The sequence below is a fragment of the Mustela lutreola genome, chromosome 6, assembly GCF_030435805.1.
Source record: "Mustela lutreola isolate mMusLut2 chromosome 6, mMusLut2.pri, whole genome shotgun sequence".
Taxonomy (NCBI): domain Eukaryota; kingdom Metazoa; phylum Chordata; class Mammalia; order Carnivora; family Mustelidae; genus Mustela; species Mustela lutreola.
The window spans coordinates 28,923,432-28,941,076 of NC_081295.1; the positions used below are offsets into that span (position 1 = coordinate 28,923,432).

Genomic DNA, 17,645 nt, shown 5'->3' on the forward strand with positions numbered 1-17,645 from the left:
CATCTAGAGTGAAGTGATATAGGATTGAAAGTATAGTGTTTCTCTATGACCTCAAGTTTAAAAGATTTCTTTAAAAGCTTACTTAAAAGTAATGAAAGTCAGGACCAAATTCTACTATATTAAAAGAAAATCATGTGGAAAAAAAATCAGCTATTTTCAATGTCAGATTTGGAAAAATTGTGACCTGTAAAAACAAAACAAAACAAAACAAAAAACTAACCTTAATAATTGGGAAAAAAAGACATCGCTTCTCGGCCTTTTGGCTAAGATCATGTGTAGTATCTGTTCTTATCAGTTTAATAATTGGGAAAAAATACCCCAATAACATGTATAATATATATGCACATTTCACACAAACAGCCTCACATAAACACACACACACACACACACACACACACACACACACTCACTCACTCACAGATGAATTTGCAAATGGCTTTATGGTAGATTGAAAAGTGGCTTCTTCCTAATCCACAGAATCCATGAGTGTAGTTACCTTAAATACAAAAGAGACTTTGTAACTGTGATTAACTTAGAATTTTTGATGGAGGGGAATCATCCTGAATTATCAGGATGATTCTGATATAATTCACGAAGATTCTTGCAAAAGGAAGGCAGAAAGCTCAGGGAAGAGATGAAATGTGATAGAGAAGTGAAGGTAACACAGAAAGAGATTTGAAAATCTAAGCTTCTGGCTGTGAAGATGGAAGAAGTGATCAAAATCCAAGGGATGTAGGCTGCCTTTAGAATGTGGAAAAGTCAAGAAAACAGATACTTCCCTACATTTTCCAAGTAGGAACACAAAGCAGACTACACCTTAATTTTAGGATTTTGGTCCATCAGAATGGTAGGGTAGTAAATGTATACTGTTTTAAACCACTAAGCTTATTGTATTTGTTAGTAGGCATTGAAACTAAATATAACCAATATATTTAAAATTTTACTCTTCAAAAAATGCTGATTTAAAAAAATGAAACAAACTATAGAATAGGATAGTAAAATGTATAGCTTCTGACTAGTCATTATTAGGAAGATAAGCTGCAAGATAACAAGGAGATGCCATGGCATACTCAACAGAATGGCTATAACCCAAAAGCTTAAAAGACCAAGTGTTGGCAAAGATGTGGAGAAACTGAATATTTACATATTACTGGTGGGACCATAAAAACCATTTGACATTTAAAAAAATAATTTAAAAATATATCTACCATATAGCCAAGCATTTCCAAGACAAATAAAAACATATGTCCACACAAAATTTGCATTTAAATATTCATAGGAGACTTATTTGCAATAACCAATAAATAGAAAATAAATTTACTATCACTTAATGACTAGATTAACAAAATGTGATATAACCACTCAGAAACAAAAAGTAACAAAATACTAATATAGGCAAAATTATACAATCCCAATGAAGAGGGATTTGGCATGGTAACAAAATTATCCATGAATTTTCACTTTATTTCTGCAGTCATAAATGGAGAAATGTATCCTAGAGAAGGACACATTTACACTAGTTTAAAAAAAAAAGGAGAAAACATAACATGTACAAATTTGTTTGATGTGTCACTTTTTATAAGGACCAAAGCCTGAAGTAACCCAAATGCCCACCTATAGAGGAAATGTTGAATAAAATGTGGTACACACCCAACAGAGTACTATACTGACATTGAAAGATGAGCTTGGTTGTTTTGCACTGCTGAAAAATTCCAACACATATTATATATATATATATATATATATATATATATATTTATATATTTATGTATTATATTTCTATATATGTGTGTGTACATATACATATGTATGTATATATTAAATATATATTTTAAGAATTTATTTATTTGACAGAGATCACAAGTAGGCAGAGAGGCAGGCAGAGAGAGGAGGAAAAGGCTCCCCATGGAGCAGAGAGCCCAATGTGAGGCTTGATCCCAGGACTCTGGGATCATGACCTGAGCTGAAGGCAGAGGCTTTAACCCACTGAGCCACCCAGAAGCCCCAATAAATATATTATTATGCATTTAAATTATATTTATATTTAAATATAAATTATGTTTATGTTATATATTGATATAAATTATATTTATATATTATTTAAACTATATTTAAGCATATATAAATATAATAAAATGTTTATAATATATATAATAAAAAGCAGACTTTTAAAACCATTATTCCTTTTTTTTGTTACAGCAAATACTAAGTAAATATTTATTGCACAGTATACAAATTCAACAATGCATATTTTGTATGCCATATGTATTAGAGATGCACACTGTTGTGCATGTTTTACGTACGTTTTCTTGCACTGTCTTTCTCAAACTAACATTTTCTTTCCTTTAATTTATAGAACCCATGAAATCTTCCCTCTCTGTATCTGTCTTCCTTTAGTTTTTTTTGTTGTTTTTTGTTTTTTGTTCTTTGGGTTTTTTTTTTATGAGAAGTTACCTTTTTTTTTTTTTTTTTAATTTTCAGCATAACAGTATTCCTTGTTTTTTGCACCACACCCAGTACTCCATGCAATCCGTGCTCTCTCCAATACCCACCACCTGGTTTCCCCAACCTCCCACCCCCCCACTGCTTCACACCCTTCAGATTGTTTTTCAGAGTCCTTAGTCTCTCATGGTTCACCTCCCCTTCCGATTTCCCCCAACTCCCTTCTCCTCTCTAACTCCCCAGGTCCTCCATTCTATTTGTTATGCTCCACAAATAAGTGAAACCATATGATAATTGACTCTCTCTGCTTGACTTATTTCACTCAGCATAATCTCTTCCAGTCCTGTCCATGTTGCTACAAAAGTTGGGTATTCATCCTTTCTGATGGAGGCATAATACTCCACAGTGTATATGGACCACATCTTCCTTATCCATTTGTCCGTTGAAGGGCATCTTGGTTCTTTGGCGACTGTGGCCATTGCTGCTATAAACATTGGGGTATAGATGGCCCTTCTTTTCACTACATCTGTATCTTTGGGGTAAATACCCAGTAGTGCAATTGCAGGGTCATAGGGAAGCTCTATTTTTAATTTCTTGAGCAATCTCCACACTGTTCTCCAAAGTGGCTGCACCAACTTGCATTCCCACCAATGTGTAAAAGGGTTCCCCTTTCTCCACATCCCCTCCAATACATGTTGTTTCCTGTCTTGCTAATTTTGGCCATTCTAACTGGTGTAAGGTGATATCTCAATGTGATTTTAATTTGAATCTCCCCGATGGCTAGTGATGATGAACATTTTTTCATGTGTCTGATAGCCATTTGTATGTCTTCATTGGCGAAGTGTCTGTTCATATCTTCTGCCCTTTTTTTTATATGATTGTCTGTTTTGTGTGTGTTGAGTTTGAGGAGTTCTTTATAGATCCTGGATATCAACCTTTTGTCTGTACTGTCATTTGCAAATATCTTCTCCCATTCCGTGGTTTGCCTCTTTGTTTTCTTGACTGTTACCTTTGCTGTGCAGAAGCTTTTGATTTTGATGAAGTCCCAAAAGTGTATTTTCACTTTTGTTTCCTTTGCCTTTGGAGACATATCTTGAAAGAAGTTGCTGTGGCTGATATCGAAGAGATTACTGCCTATGTTCTCCTCTAGGATTCTGATGGATTCCTATCTCACGTTGAGGTCTTTTATCCATTTTGAGTTTATCTTTGTGTATGGCGTAAGAGAATGGTCGACTTTCATTCTTCTACATATAGCTGTCCAGTTTTCCCAGTACCATTTATTGAAGAGACGGTCTTTTTTCCACTGTACATTTTTTCCTGTTTTGTCGAAGATTATCTAACCATAGAGTTGAGGATCCATATCTGGGCTCTCTACTCTATTCCACTGGTCTATGTGTCTGTTTTTATGCCATGCTCTCTTGGTGATCACAGCTTTATAGTCAAGCTTGAAATCAGGTAACACGATGCCCCCAGTTTTATTTTTGTTTTTCAACATTTCCTTAGCGTTTCAGGGTCTCTTCTGGTTCCATACAAATTTCTGGATTATTTGCTCCAGCTTTTTGAAAAATACCAGTGGAATTTTGATTGGAATAGCATTAAAAGTATAGATTTCTCTAGGCAGTATAGACAATTTAACAATAAAACCATTATTTCTTAACAAAAAGGGGAAACACATGTAAATGCATTTGTATCTATTATTATGAAACTAGAAAAAATGCTTACTTTGGGTGTTGGGGAATATTGTTTATGAACAGAATAAAAGCACAACTTTCAATGGATATATTTCAATATAGTTTGACTATTATATTTTACCAACTGCATTCATCCCTTCTAGATCATATTAGATAGATAGATAATAGATAATTAGATAGATAGATAGATATAGATTAGTTGTACTTAAAAATGCATGTTTAAAAAATCATTGAAATTAAAACAAACAATTAAATTAAAACAGATTTTAAACAAATTAAAACAAATATTAAACATTTTTTTTTAAAGATTTTATTTATTTATTTGACAGAGAGAAATCACAAGTAGATGGAGAGGCAGGCAGAGAGAGAGAGAGAGGGAAACAGGCTCCCTGCTGAGCAGAGAGCCCGATGTGGGACTCGATCCCAGGACCCTGAGATCATGACCTGAGCCGAAGGCAGCGGCTTAACCCACTGAGCCACCCAGGCGCCCAAAACAAATATTAAACATTTATCTTATAAGTTAGAAACAATTAATTATGGAAAACAAAGAATGCCAGTTTTGAATGAAATTTTTACTACAGAATAGAACATATAGTTTAAAAATGTAAGTTGAAATAAGTTAGAGAATAAGAAAACCATCATTTTTCAGCACCTAATGAAATTTTTGTTCCACATATTGTCAAGTGATGATAAAACCATAAGTCTCAAAATAGGAGTTTTATTAACACCTAAATTGTGATCCCACAAAATACTTTTTGTTTTCAAAAAGAAAATATGCTTTTAGTGGAGAGATCAGGATGTTATCACCCCAACCCAGTGGTTAATATTAGTATTAATAATGGTAGGAAGACACATATTATATGTCTGCTGATATAATACAGTATAAATTATATCACACCACATAAGTTGTATTAAACTAAGATACTTTAATCTAGTTAATCCTGTGTATTCATTTTATAATTAACATGAAATATATGAGACAGAGAAACAAGATAAAATCTCAGAAAGTTGGGGATTTTTACTAAGTATCATAAAAAATAGACTGTAGGTAAATAGAATTGTTGAACAAAACTAACATTGTCTAGACTGAATGCTAGTTAGGAAAAACTATTATAAATAACAATTTGGAGAAAAAGAAAAAATGTGAATATGGAATGTTAATCAATTGTCATTAATTATATTTGTCTTTTTTTCAAATATAATTTCTTCTTGTTTTCACAAACACATTATTTTGGAGCAAAATATCAAGATCTCCACTTTTCTATATTTCAACATAAACTAATGGATTAAAAAATGGGCACCAAATGATTTAGCATTCTTTTAATCATATATTTAAATTTGCAGCAACTCAACATTGCTCCTACACTCATTCTAGTGTTATTTGTGCTTTGTCTTATTTTTAATCAACCAAATTTTCAGAACTTTATCAAATTTATTAGTCTTTTTAGGGAATCCATTAAAACTGTATTTTGTATTTGTTTTCTTTTTCATGAATGACACTTGTTTTTTATTTCCATTCTTCTACTTACTTCAAGTTTTCCTATTTTTTTCAACTTCTTAGTTTGAATATAACTTGGTTTTATGGTAAATCTTCCACACACTATCTTCCTTTTTTTAATTTGATAGTTGACTTAATTCATACTCCTCTCATTTGTGATATTTGCTGCCTGTGTTAAATCTGAGTTTCTTCAGAGAGGATCTGTGTTTACTTCTGCCAGTTGTCCAAGTTCACAAACAATCTAGCACTACTTTAAACCCTTAGTTTACAATTTGGGGACTATCTAAACAAGTGTGAATTTGGAACTAAAACCCAAATAAGAACCAATACCTACTTATGAAGTTCTTTTACATTTTTTTTTTTTCTCTCACACAGCACAAAATTCAGGCAGCCAATTTCTTGGCTAGGCTAGGAATACATATTATTATAGGAGCATATTTATTTCTATGTCATCCTGTACTAAGAATTTTGACCTTGAAGTTTCAACTTTGTATAGGGTTCTGTAAATAGATTCCACTTCTTCATTAAAGCAATTCACATTCTTATTTCCAAAAAGAAAATATTTAAAATCAATAGATTGTAGAAAGTAAAGTATGAAATTTCTTTAAATACAAAAGCATTTTGCAGTTTGTATTAAAGTATTCTAATTTTTATCTTTCTAGTTGGATAAAATCCATTTAAAAGAGGATGTTAATGGAATAGGTTAATGTATAAAAAATATACATTTCTCCCCGGCAACCCTCTAAAAAATATATGTTTATAAAAAATAAAAAATAAAAAAAAATAATAATAATAAATAAAAAAAAAAAAAAAAAATCCAGAAAAAAAAAAAAAAAAAAAAAAAAAAAAAAAAATATACATTTCTCAGGTAAAGTTGTGGTCAAGTGTCATCATGATAAGTACAGTCATAGATTAAATAAAAACATATTCAGAATTTAATGACAAAAGTATACTTGAAATGTGGAAACTCATTTTTTGTGTGTTCTAAGGATAGAAGATTTCCTTGATGGAGAGGTTGGAAGTGGAAGAAAAAAAATGGTACTTGTCTAATCTGTGTTACTTGTCAGCAGTGCAAATTTAGCCAAACTACTTGTTTGAATTACAAGTTATTCCCTGATTAAAAACAAAACAAAACAAAGCAAAACAAAACAAAAACAAAAACAAAACATAAGTGATAACCAATTCTAAATTGTGATTTTCTGATTGAGATTATATAATTTTATATTATCAGTTATTTTAAAAAGTGTGTTTTTGCACATTTCATTAGGTTATTTTTTCTGCTTTTTGTTTACTCATTTTTTTTAGATTCTATTTATGAAAGGAAACATATGGTATTTGCCTTCTAAGTCTGACTTATTTCATCTAAGATAATAATCATCTAGGTCTATACACACTGTCTTAAGTGGCACCATCTCATCATTAGGTTACTTTCATTAGTCTCATTGCTGTATGGAAGAATAAGACAATTCAAGAACTCTAATAAAGGAAGATGTATAGGAAATACAGATTAAAGATTAAAAAAAGATACTTTTGATTTGTGAAATTATTCATGACACGATTCTCTTAAAGTACTTTAAAAAACCCGTTTGTTTGTTTATTCCGATTTTTAATTTAAATTCTGGTTGGTTAACATATAATGTGACATTGGTTTCAGGAGTAGAATTTACTGATTCATCACTTATGGATAACACCCAGTGCTCATCATAACAACTGCCACCTTAATACCCAGCACCCATCTAGCCCAATCCCCTGAATACCTCCCTTCTGGTAAACCTCAGTTAGTTCTCTATAGATAAGAGTCTCTTATGGTTTGCTTCCCTCTCTTTTTTTTACCCCTTCCCTGAGGCTTGTCTGTTCTGTTTCTTAAATTCCACAAATGAGGGAAATCATTTGGTATTTGTCTTTCTTTGATTTATTTGTTTCACTTAGCATAATACATTCTAGCTCCATCCACATTGTTGCAAATGGCAAGAGTTCATTCTTTTTGATGGCTGAGTGGTATTCCATTGTATATGCATACCATATCTTCTTTATCCATTCATTAATCAATGGATATTTGGGCCCTTTCCATAATTTGGCTATTGTTGATAATACCACTTTTAACATCAGTGTGTATGTGCCCCTTTAAATCACTATTTTTGTATCCTTTGAAAAAACTCGTAAGTTTATTTAAAATATAATTCCATTAAGAATCTGTCATATTGAAAATAACCATAATTTATAAAATAAGCCTAAAATATTAAAATTGATTAAAAGCAGAACATTTTAAAGTGTCATTCTCAAAAAATATAGTGTGGAGTAATCCCAGATTAGCATAATATAATTAATTTTACATCTCAGATCATGTTTTCTTATCTGATCTAGGAAATATTGCAGAATAGTGATGGTAGTAGGTATTGTTTTTTTACTCATGATATTAAAGAAAATACATCTTAGATATTCCTTTAACTATGCTATGAATTCCTGGGTTTTAGTTGAACAGGTTTTAGCAAATAGAAGATAATTTCTTGAATTCCTGCTAAAAATAACTTTAATGTATTCTGAATAAAATATATATTTTGTCTATTTTTAGTCAATTGATTATGTAATTTTTATAATTTGGCTCATATATGTGATGAATTATGCAGAGAAATTTGTAAATGTTAATAATCCTAGACATATAAACCTTCCTGATATTATAATCTCTTTTTAAATTGTGGTTTCTATTAGATTTCTATCACTGCTATAAAAACTTACCACAAACTCAGTGGCTTAAAACAAATAAATTTATATTCTTTCAGTTCTGGAGGTGAAGTTCAAAATGGGTCAGCTGAGCTAAGATCAAGTTGTGGTTTGCATTGTTTTGGAGGCTAAAGATGAAAATTCATTTGTGTGTGTGTGTGAATGTTGTGTGTGTTTTCAGCTTCTAGAGTTTTCCTTGCATTTCTTGGCTCCTAGCTCCTTCCATCTTCATAGCCAGCAGTGGACAGTTGAGTCTTGTACATCTCAAAATTTTTTATAAAGTCCCTGTGATTGAATTGGTGTTGCCAGATAGTCCAGGAAAACTTATTTATTCTAGTTTAGCTAATTAACAACTTTAATTTCTTCTGCAACTATTACTCTCTTTTGCCATGTAACATAACTTAGCCATAATATTCATAAGTTTTGGTGAATTAAATGTAGTTATCTTTTGAAGGCTGTTATTTCACCTACCACACAGTTCCCATTGTACCTTTTATCTATCTATCATCTATCTATATATCTATCATCTATATCTATCTTTCATTTATCTATCATCTATCACATGTATGTACATATACATATATATGAAAAATAGAAGAGACAGAAAGAATCAGAAAGATGGACAAAGATATTTGCTATAGAGAATTGTCTTTCACAATAATTGTGGGCCAGGTTAAGCAAGGCCAAAGCTGACAGGGCAGGCAATCTGTAAGGGAAAATGACATGCTGGGACCCCTTGAGAATGAACTTAGTGACAATTCTAAGCCTATTGAGAGTGTTTTTATAAATGGTCTATGGTTATGTAAGTTGTTATTATAAGGAAAAGCTGGATGAAAGGCAATAATGACTATGTATTATGTTTACAACCTTTCTATAGGCCAAAAATTATATAAAAATAAAATTTAAAAAATGGAGAATATTGATTAAAGAAAGGATAATACAGGTATGGAAAAGGATAAGCTGCATATACTATTGAGCTAGATACACCTATTATTCAGAATTTGTTAAACTAAATCTTTCTGGTTCTTCTCAAATGTTACACTTTATATGGCATTTCATAAATTAAAAAGGATATGGAGAATAAAAGACACATTACATTCACTGAAACACAATAAAACTGAATTCTGTGCCCTTAATAGACCTAATAGGTGAACAAAGGAAATAAAATAATATATTTGGAATGCTGATGGGTGATGAGGGATGGGAGATACAGGCTTCTAGGTGGAATGAGTAAGTCATGGGAGTAAGAGTCACAACATAGGGAATATAGTCAATGATATTGTAATAGCATTGTGCAGTGACAGATGGTAGCTACACTTGGGGGGAGCTTAACATAATGTATTGAGAAGTTGAATTGCTATATCACACACCTGAAACTAATGTAACATTATGTGCCAACTACACTCAAATAATAAATAAATAAAAATGGAAAAAATGAAGTGCTGAAAAATCTTTTAATATTGACTATTAATACAGTAATAGAAATCTATGGAAACAAAGTGATGCAAGGTCAGTGATAGTGTCTACCACACATACGGTGAAAGGTATAGCCTCAAAAATGATTAAAGATACCCAAAGTAAATCAACAGTTAGTTACACATGAGTACATACACAAGATGGCTACAATTAAAAGTGTTGGTGAAGGGCGCCTGACTGACTCAGTTGGAAGAGCATGCAACTCTTGATTTCATGGTCATGAGTTTGAGCCCCATGTTTAGTGTAGAGATTACTTACATTTAAAAAAAAAAAGATACATTTGAAAAGAAGTGTTGGTGAAGATGTAGAGAAGCAGAACCTTTAACATTTCTGGTTGGGGTACATGGTTGTAAGCATCTTTTTGGAAAACAGTCTGACTTTATCAAATAATATGTACATATACACCATGTATGTTAATTATCTATTACTGCATAATAAGTCTCCCAGACTCTGTGGCCTAAAACAACAATATTCATTTATTTTCTTTTGTGTTTTTGTGGAGCAAGGGATTCAAGTGTGATTTGGCAGGATTTTAGAGACATACAGTGTCTGGATCATCTCAAGGTTTTCTTCACTCAGATGTTTTGTGCCTGGGCTTCAAGTGATAAGAACTAGAAACTGAAGCATTTTTCTTTATCAACGTTGGTTTTTCTCTATAATCTCTTTAGCATGGTGACTGTAGAGTAAGCAGACCTCTTACCCATCAGTTCAGAGTCTTCACACACATGGTCCAAGAGAAAGAACAAGGTGGATATCATATTGCTTTTTATGACCTAACCAAAGAAGTCACACAGCATAATTTCAAATACATTCTACTGGTTGAAAAAATTTCAAAGGTCTACTCATACTCAAGGGAAGAGAATATAGCCTTTGCTTCTGGAAGGGGATTGTCAATGTTGTGTTTTGAAAATACAGTCTTCCACAACCTATAATCAAATAATTCACTCCTAAGTACATAATCATCAAAAATCCATGCCCATCTTACAAAAAAAAAGACAGTATATTTATCATAACATTTAAGTAGGAGAGCCATCTTGAAATAATATAAAAAGCACAATATATAAATAATAATTCTAGCACACTTAGCTACATTAAAACTGTAACCTATGCCACTAAGGTAAATAATATTAGCTAAATAAATCACGTTAGAAAAGATACCTGGAAAACATTTAAGAACCTATTAATCAGAGTTGCAAAAATTATATCATTTATTCTTCCACACCCATTAATATAAAGGTTAGGTTATATCAAATCTTCAGAAAATATGTAGGAATGAGGTGTGGATTATTATTTTTTTGTGGTTTCTATTACATCTGCCAGAATTTACTGATATCATTGTTTAGTTAAATGAATTGAATTTTATTTCAGAAGTTTATTGTAATTTAAAGGATTAATTTTTGCTAAGGACTTCCCTATACTTTTGAGCCCCTGAAGTTATAAGTCAGTAATGGACATTTTGGACACATTCAGTCTCTAGAATCAATACTCAATACTACAGCCTGTGAATAATAGCCACTATTCATTGTTCATTACACATGCATTCTCTCTCTGTGTCTCTGATGTGGAGTGGTATTTGTTCTACTAATGCTACTATAAAATATGCATTTTTTCCCCCAAGAGAGTAAGTCCAGTTTTCATTTTTGAACTCTTGAGTTGATTTTGAGTTTATCACTGTTCTTGTCTGCTTCCAATCCCATTATAGTGTTCTGTAATAATGTTCTGTGTGCATATTGTTGTGTGATTTCTTTCAGCTGTTTATTCATGATTTTTCTCTTTTCATTTTTTTCTTTTTTAATCTTTCAAGGACTTTCCCAATTCTCTGGACAATTAGTGTATATTATGCTGTTATCCAAACCTGTTGTTGACTTAACATTTATTAAAAAATATGCTTATTCATTTTATGAGGTTTGAGCTGACAGACGTGTGTTTAGTTGACCATGTTTTCTCAATCTCTGATTTAGAATTTATATGCTATAAAAATAACACATATATCCTCCATGTCATCAATGTTCTTATAGAATATGAATTTTAGACTATAAAATAACCAATTTTACTAAATAATACATATTTCAAACAATCAATCTTCAATTAGGTTTAATATTCTATCTGAAGAGTTTTATAAATAATGCTTCAAATAAATTATTCTATACAAAACTCTGTGAACATTTTAATTGTCCATCAGAATAAATGCTTATCAGCAGAAAGCTGAATCATTTATGTACTGAATCAAGTACATAAGCATCTGAAAGTATTTAAATATATGTTAGATAGGCCTTTATGTTCTTATTTCTGAAGTTATCTCAAATGTTACAATTTTGTAGAACATTTTAATTACTGCTATTAATCACTGCTATTTTATTCTTAACTCAGAAGATCTGATTAAATAAATACTTACAGGAATGTTTCCTTAACCATCTACTTACTTTATGTGTTACTTTCTCACTTACACTATCTAATGCCAAAAATATTGCAATACACACACACACATGCACGTGCACGCACACACACACACACTTTGTGTTCTCAATGTTTGACATCAATTCTTCCATATTTAACTCAGTCCTATTTAAGAAAATAATAACTTCTTACTCTCTTTGGTTTAAAATGCCACATACAGAAGAATAAGGGGTTTCACATTTTTTATAAAGATTTTATTTATTTATTTGACAGACAGAGATCACAAGTAGGCAGGAAGAAGGGGGTGGGGGGAAGCAGGCTCCAATGTGGAGGTCAATCCCAGCCCAGGACTCTAGGATCATGACCTGAGCTGAAGGCAGAGGCTTAACCCACTGAGCCAACCAGGCACCCCAGAGGTTTCACATTTTTTACCTCACTCTCTGTCAAAATAGTTCTCAATTAATTAACTATTCTTTTGTGAAAACTACTAAAGCAAATTTTCAAGTACAGAAAAATAAACCCATATGCTATTTTGGGTGCCCCCTAATATGCTATCTCTTTCCATTCTTCCTCTTTCTATATTTACACCACCACTATTGAGTATCCAATGGCTTCATGTCTCCTTCATCATAAAAATCTGTATCAACAGTTTCAAAACTCTTTAAGGCTGTGCCAACCTGCATATCTAAGAGGAAATCTACCATGTATCACACTGAGACTCTACCACATACCACAGTTGATATACTAGGCACTGTATATATGAAGAAAAATAAGGTACAGTTCTTGTTCTTCAGAACTTCAAAGTTTCATAGAGGAAAAATAAAGCTTAAAAAATTCTAATACCTCTGGACAGGTATGTATAAAGAAATCACATATGGAGTGCCTGTGAGTGCAAAAAGACTAGTTATGTACAGAAAGCCTCATTGCTTCACAAAGGAACTACTAATTGAATAGATTTTAAATGAATGTACAATAATTAACCAGGAAAAGTGAAAGGAAAAAGATATTTCAACAAAATAAATAATTTTGTCCAAGAGGAAAGAACTGTGATTTAGATCTGTGGTGTGGTTAATATAAATGTGTATTTTGAGAGAAGACAGTATAATGAATATGAAAAGGTAAATGAGAACTAATCTTTGTAAGGTCTTCTTTATTAAATCAAAAGGTCTGGGCTTGGGGTACCTGGGTGACTCAGTGGGTTAAGCCACTGCCTTCAGCTCGGGTCATGATCCCAAAGTCCTGGGATTGAGTCCCATATCAGGCTTCCGCTGCTCTTCAAGGAGCCTGCTTCACCCTCTCTTTCTGCCTCTCTCCCTGCTTGTGCTCTCTCTCTATATATATATGTCAAATAAATAAATAAAATGTAAAAACAAACAAAAAGTCCCCCCTCAAAAATTTTGGGCAGGCAGTTGGAAAGTGAGAGAACCCTTAAATAGTAAAGGAACATATACTATACTTTGTTTTAGGAATATGTTGTTGAGCATATAGGCAGGAAGAATGAATGAAGCAGATATGATGCAACAACTGGGACTACAACTGTAGTCGTCAAAGGAAAAAAGATGATAATGGCTTAAACCAAGAGAACAGTAGGGAGTAAAAAGAGAAATTGTTTCTTCTATTTTTTTTAACTTTTTCATCTTAAATAACATTGTTGATTCATTAAGGTAATTAGATAGTCATTAGCGGTGAGGACAGAGATTTTACTGCTGTGGGTCTAGTGAGATCTTTCCAACACTGTGAATGGACAGCTGCTGACCATGCTTAAGACAAGCACATTTTGAGGAGACTATCACTTGAGTACCACACCTTCAAGGAAGAAAGGAAATAAAACAACAGAAAGTTTATGAATATTATGCATTCGTATATGAAATAAAAAGGAGTAGGAATAGACATCGGTTTGAAAGTCTTCTTGGTGATTCCCTCCTTTCTATTTTATCCAATATTTTGCATAACAGGGTAGAAGGAAACAAAGAGAATGCACAAGGAAGTTAAGAAAACTCTGTTTAACATCACATCAAATTTAACAAAACTCTGATGTTTGTTCAACAAACACATCAAATTCTAGATATTTTCAGTGAATGTTTTTGTAAAATTCTTATGCAACTAACCAAGAACTAATCCCTTCAAATTATGAGATTTGTTTTTCATTTATATTAACATATGAATTTTTCAACCAACCCTAAAAGCTTTTAACTTGGCTGGCGGTCAACAAGTCTATCACCATGTATTTTTAGACAGATTTTCTTCTTGTGTCAACTAAAGAAAAAAAAAAAAATGAACTCACCTGGAACCAACTGATTACTGTCCATATATATGCATGAATGTATTGGAATGCTTATTTTGATAAGTCTTTTTAAAATACAGTTCAAATTATTTGGGTCCAAACCAGGACTAAGTGTTAAGGAAAGCTGTTAAGTTTTTAAGAGGGATTTTCCCTTTTGCAATTTGATAATTATAGATTTTTCTTTTAATGCCAAATACTTCCACATTGCTTTTTCTTGGCAGTGGAGATGTTAGCTATTTCTTAGGGGTACTGCTGTGCTCTTTTCCTGGAGCACTTTAAATAACAAAGACACAATAACAGGTTAAAACTAGGGTTAGCCTCACTATTTCTCTGAACATATAATGTTCAAGACCCAGATGTAGGAATGAACTTCTCAAGTGCCAGCTTCTCGAGTTAACTAATCTTTAGGATCCTGGCTTTAGGAATACAACTCATATCCTCTAACAACCTCTGGAATATGATCAGTCTAAATAATAGCTCATATAAATTGGAAGAGATTAGATACCCATTCTATTTACAATCTACTCGCCATATGTGATGGTTTTGTTATAGTCCCTTGATTGTACCCTGGTGTAATGTGAACTGCCTAAGGATGGGATTTTTTTTTTTTCCCATGGTAGAATGTAGAAACAAGTTCAAAACTAGTTGCTGTTTTACTACATCTAATTAAAGCACATAGTGTTTAGGCTGGCTTTAGAGAAAGACAGAACATACATTATAAATTCAATCATTATTGGTTTTCCAATTTTAATTGTATCAGAACAATATAGAAGATAGAGAATATATGGTTAAAGAGAAGATACCAGAAATTTGGGTTAGAATCATTCAGAAAACAAAAATAAAACTATTAAGGACTTTAAATTATTTGGGTGATTAATATAAAAAATATAAGGCATTGTGCAAATTCATGGAAGAAAAATGGGAAAATTGACTACCAGCTTTCATTAATATGTAAAAAAATATATTGTAATTTGGAAGAAAAATGTCTATCAAGCTGAAAAAATTCTGGAGAGTACCATTGAGGATTTAAAAATAACTATCCCCAAATTTCTTCAGAAGAAAATAGTCACACATTTTTGATGGTTTATCTCATGATTTAAATAAAAATAAAGCCAATTAACAGATGATTAGTGAAGGTTTCTATCATTTCTCTGATTTAATATATTACAAGTGGCATAATGAAAAAATTTCTAGAAATTTAACATGATAGCATTGCTCAATTAAAGTCTTCTATTGGGGCACTACTAAACCACTTGTTTTTATAGGAAATAATAGCCAACCAAGTGTTGAGTGTTTATTGACCAAATTGCTACCAGAATGAGCAAATGGGGTCTACCCGATTTCTAACACTCACAGAGGGCGTTGAACAGAAGACCGAACCAGATGTATTTTCATATTGAAGAGGTTGCAACTATTTAATTTGGCTATAAATCTAAAAAACAGAAAAAGGAAATCCAGAAATATTCCTGCAATATCTATTTTGTTCATTCCTCAATAATTATAATAAATTCTATAAAATAAATAAAATTTGAAGATTTGTAAAAAATTTTGACCCTTGCATATAGTAACATTATTGACTTACTACATTTCCAGTCACTCAGTAATCCAACAAACATTTGTTGAAAGCTATTGAGTAAGACGTTATGCCCTCCAAGTTGGGGCCATATTCTTAAGATTATTTCCATTTCAAAAAATCTGTAAGTTATGTATTCAATTACAAACAAATCAATATGAGCAATATTTTGAATAAACTGTAAATTCATAGAATTGTGTTTTACAATAGAAATCCATAACTAAGAAGTTTTTCATTACTGTATGATAAACCATATATCATTTAAAAAATGACGGATATTGTGGAAGTCTTCTTAGGGTAATTGCCAGTAGTTTTTTAGCCTATCTCCACCTGAAAGAAGATAGTTTTAACCATTTTTATTTATCAATAGATGTATATGTGTGTATATATATATATATATACATATATTATGGAAAGACTAATGCAAATAAAAATAAACTTCTCTCTCATCACCAAATCTAAGTTTAGTTGAATGATTTCTTCAGTAAATTGATGATATCTCTAGAAGTTATATTTATTCTAGAAATTTCTTAAACACTCAAATTTTTGCATTTGTTTCTTTATTTTTATTAATGTAATGCGTATACACAATCAGAAAGAATCAAAGATTGGGGTGCCTGGATGGATGAGTTGGTTAGGTGTTTGCCTTCAGCTCAGGTCATGATCCCAGGGTTCTGAGGGCTCAGCAGGGAGTCCGCTTCTCCCCTGCTCCTCCCCCTATGCTCACTCACTCACACTCTCTCTCTCAAATAAATAAAATCTTTAATTTTTTAAAAGAAAAAATTAGAAATTAAGAAAAGCTTATAATTAAAAAAAAAAAAAATAGAACGCTGCCCTAACACTTCCCAATCAAACTTTCATGTCCTACATGATAGGAGAGTTAACTCCTGATATTATTCTTGTTTCTGGAATTTTTCTTGTCTCATATTAATAGAATTAATTCCATTTCTCACCCTTAGGTCTATATGCTATATCATTTTCCATCTTTGTACTTTTAATTATTCTGTATAGCTGTCTTTTATAAGTATTTCTTTAGGCAGTATTTAGTTTGCCAGTATTTTAGCATTTAATTATTTTAATTATAGTATTTAATCCATTTGCTTTCAATGTCATTCATATTTCTTGCCTATTTCTTACCTTTTTAATTAATTGCTAATTTTTCACTATGCATTTCTCCTATATTGACTTAATCAATATATCACTTTAATTTTTAATTTTTTGTGGTTTTCTAAAATTTTACTATATGAATCTTTAATTAACATGATCTACCCTAAAACAATTATCTGATATTTCCTTGTTTTTGCTGTGTTTTCCTTTTGTCCTCAGTGTTGTTTTAGTTTTAGGTTTCCTGTGTGATCATCTTTCCTGTTTTTATATTTTGACCTTTCTCTTTCACATTGTGAGGTCTCCTCAAGTATCTATGACTCTCAATTGCCTAAACATATTTAATGATGAGGCAATAGAAATATTCTGTAAACATTTGGTAAAAAGGTTTGGCCTTGTTGAATAGAAGGTTCTGCTTTTGATTGTGGTTAAGTGGTATTCAATAAGGATTAAAAAATA

General features: G+C 31.7%; 1 pseudogene; it reads left to right on the top strand.

Moving 5' to 3' along the window:
• Positions 1–243: 243 nt before the first annotated feature.
• On the top strand, positions 244–365 carry LOC131835015 (U2 spliceosomal RNA; annotated as a pseudogene).
• The last annotated feature ends 17,280 nt before the right edge of the window (positions 366–17,645 follow it).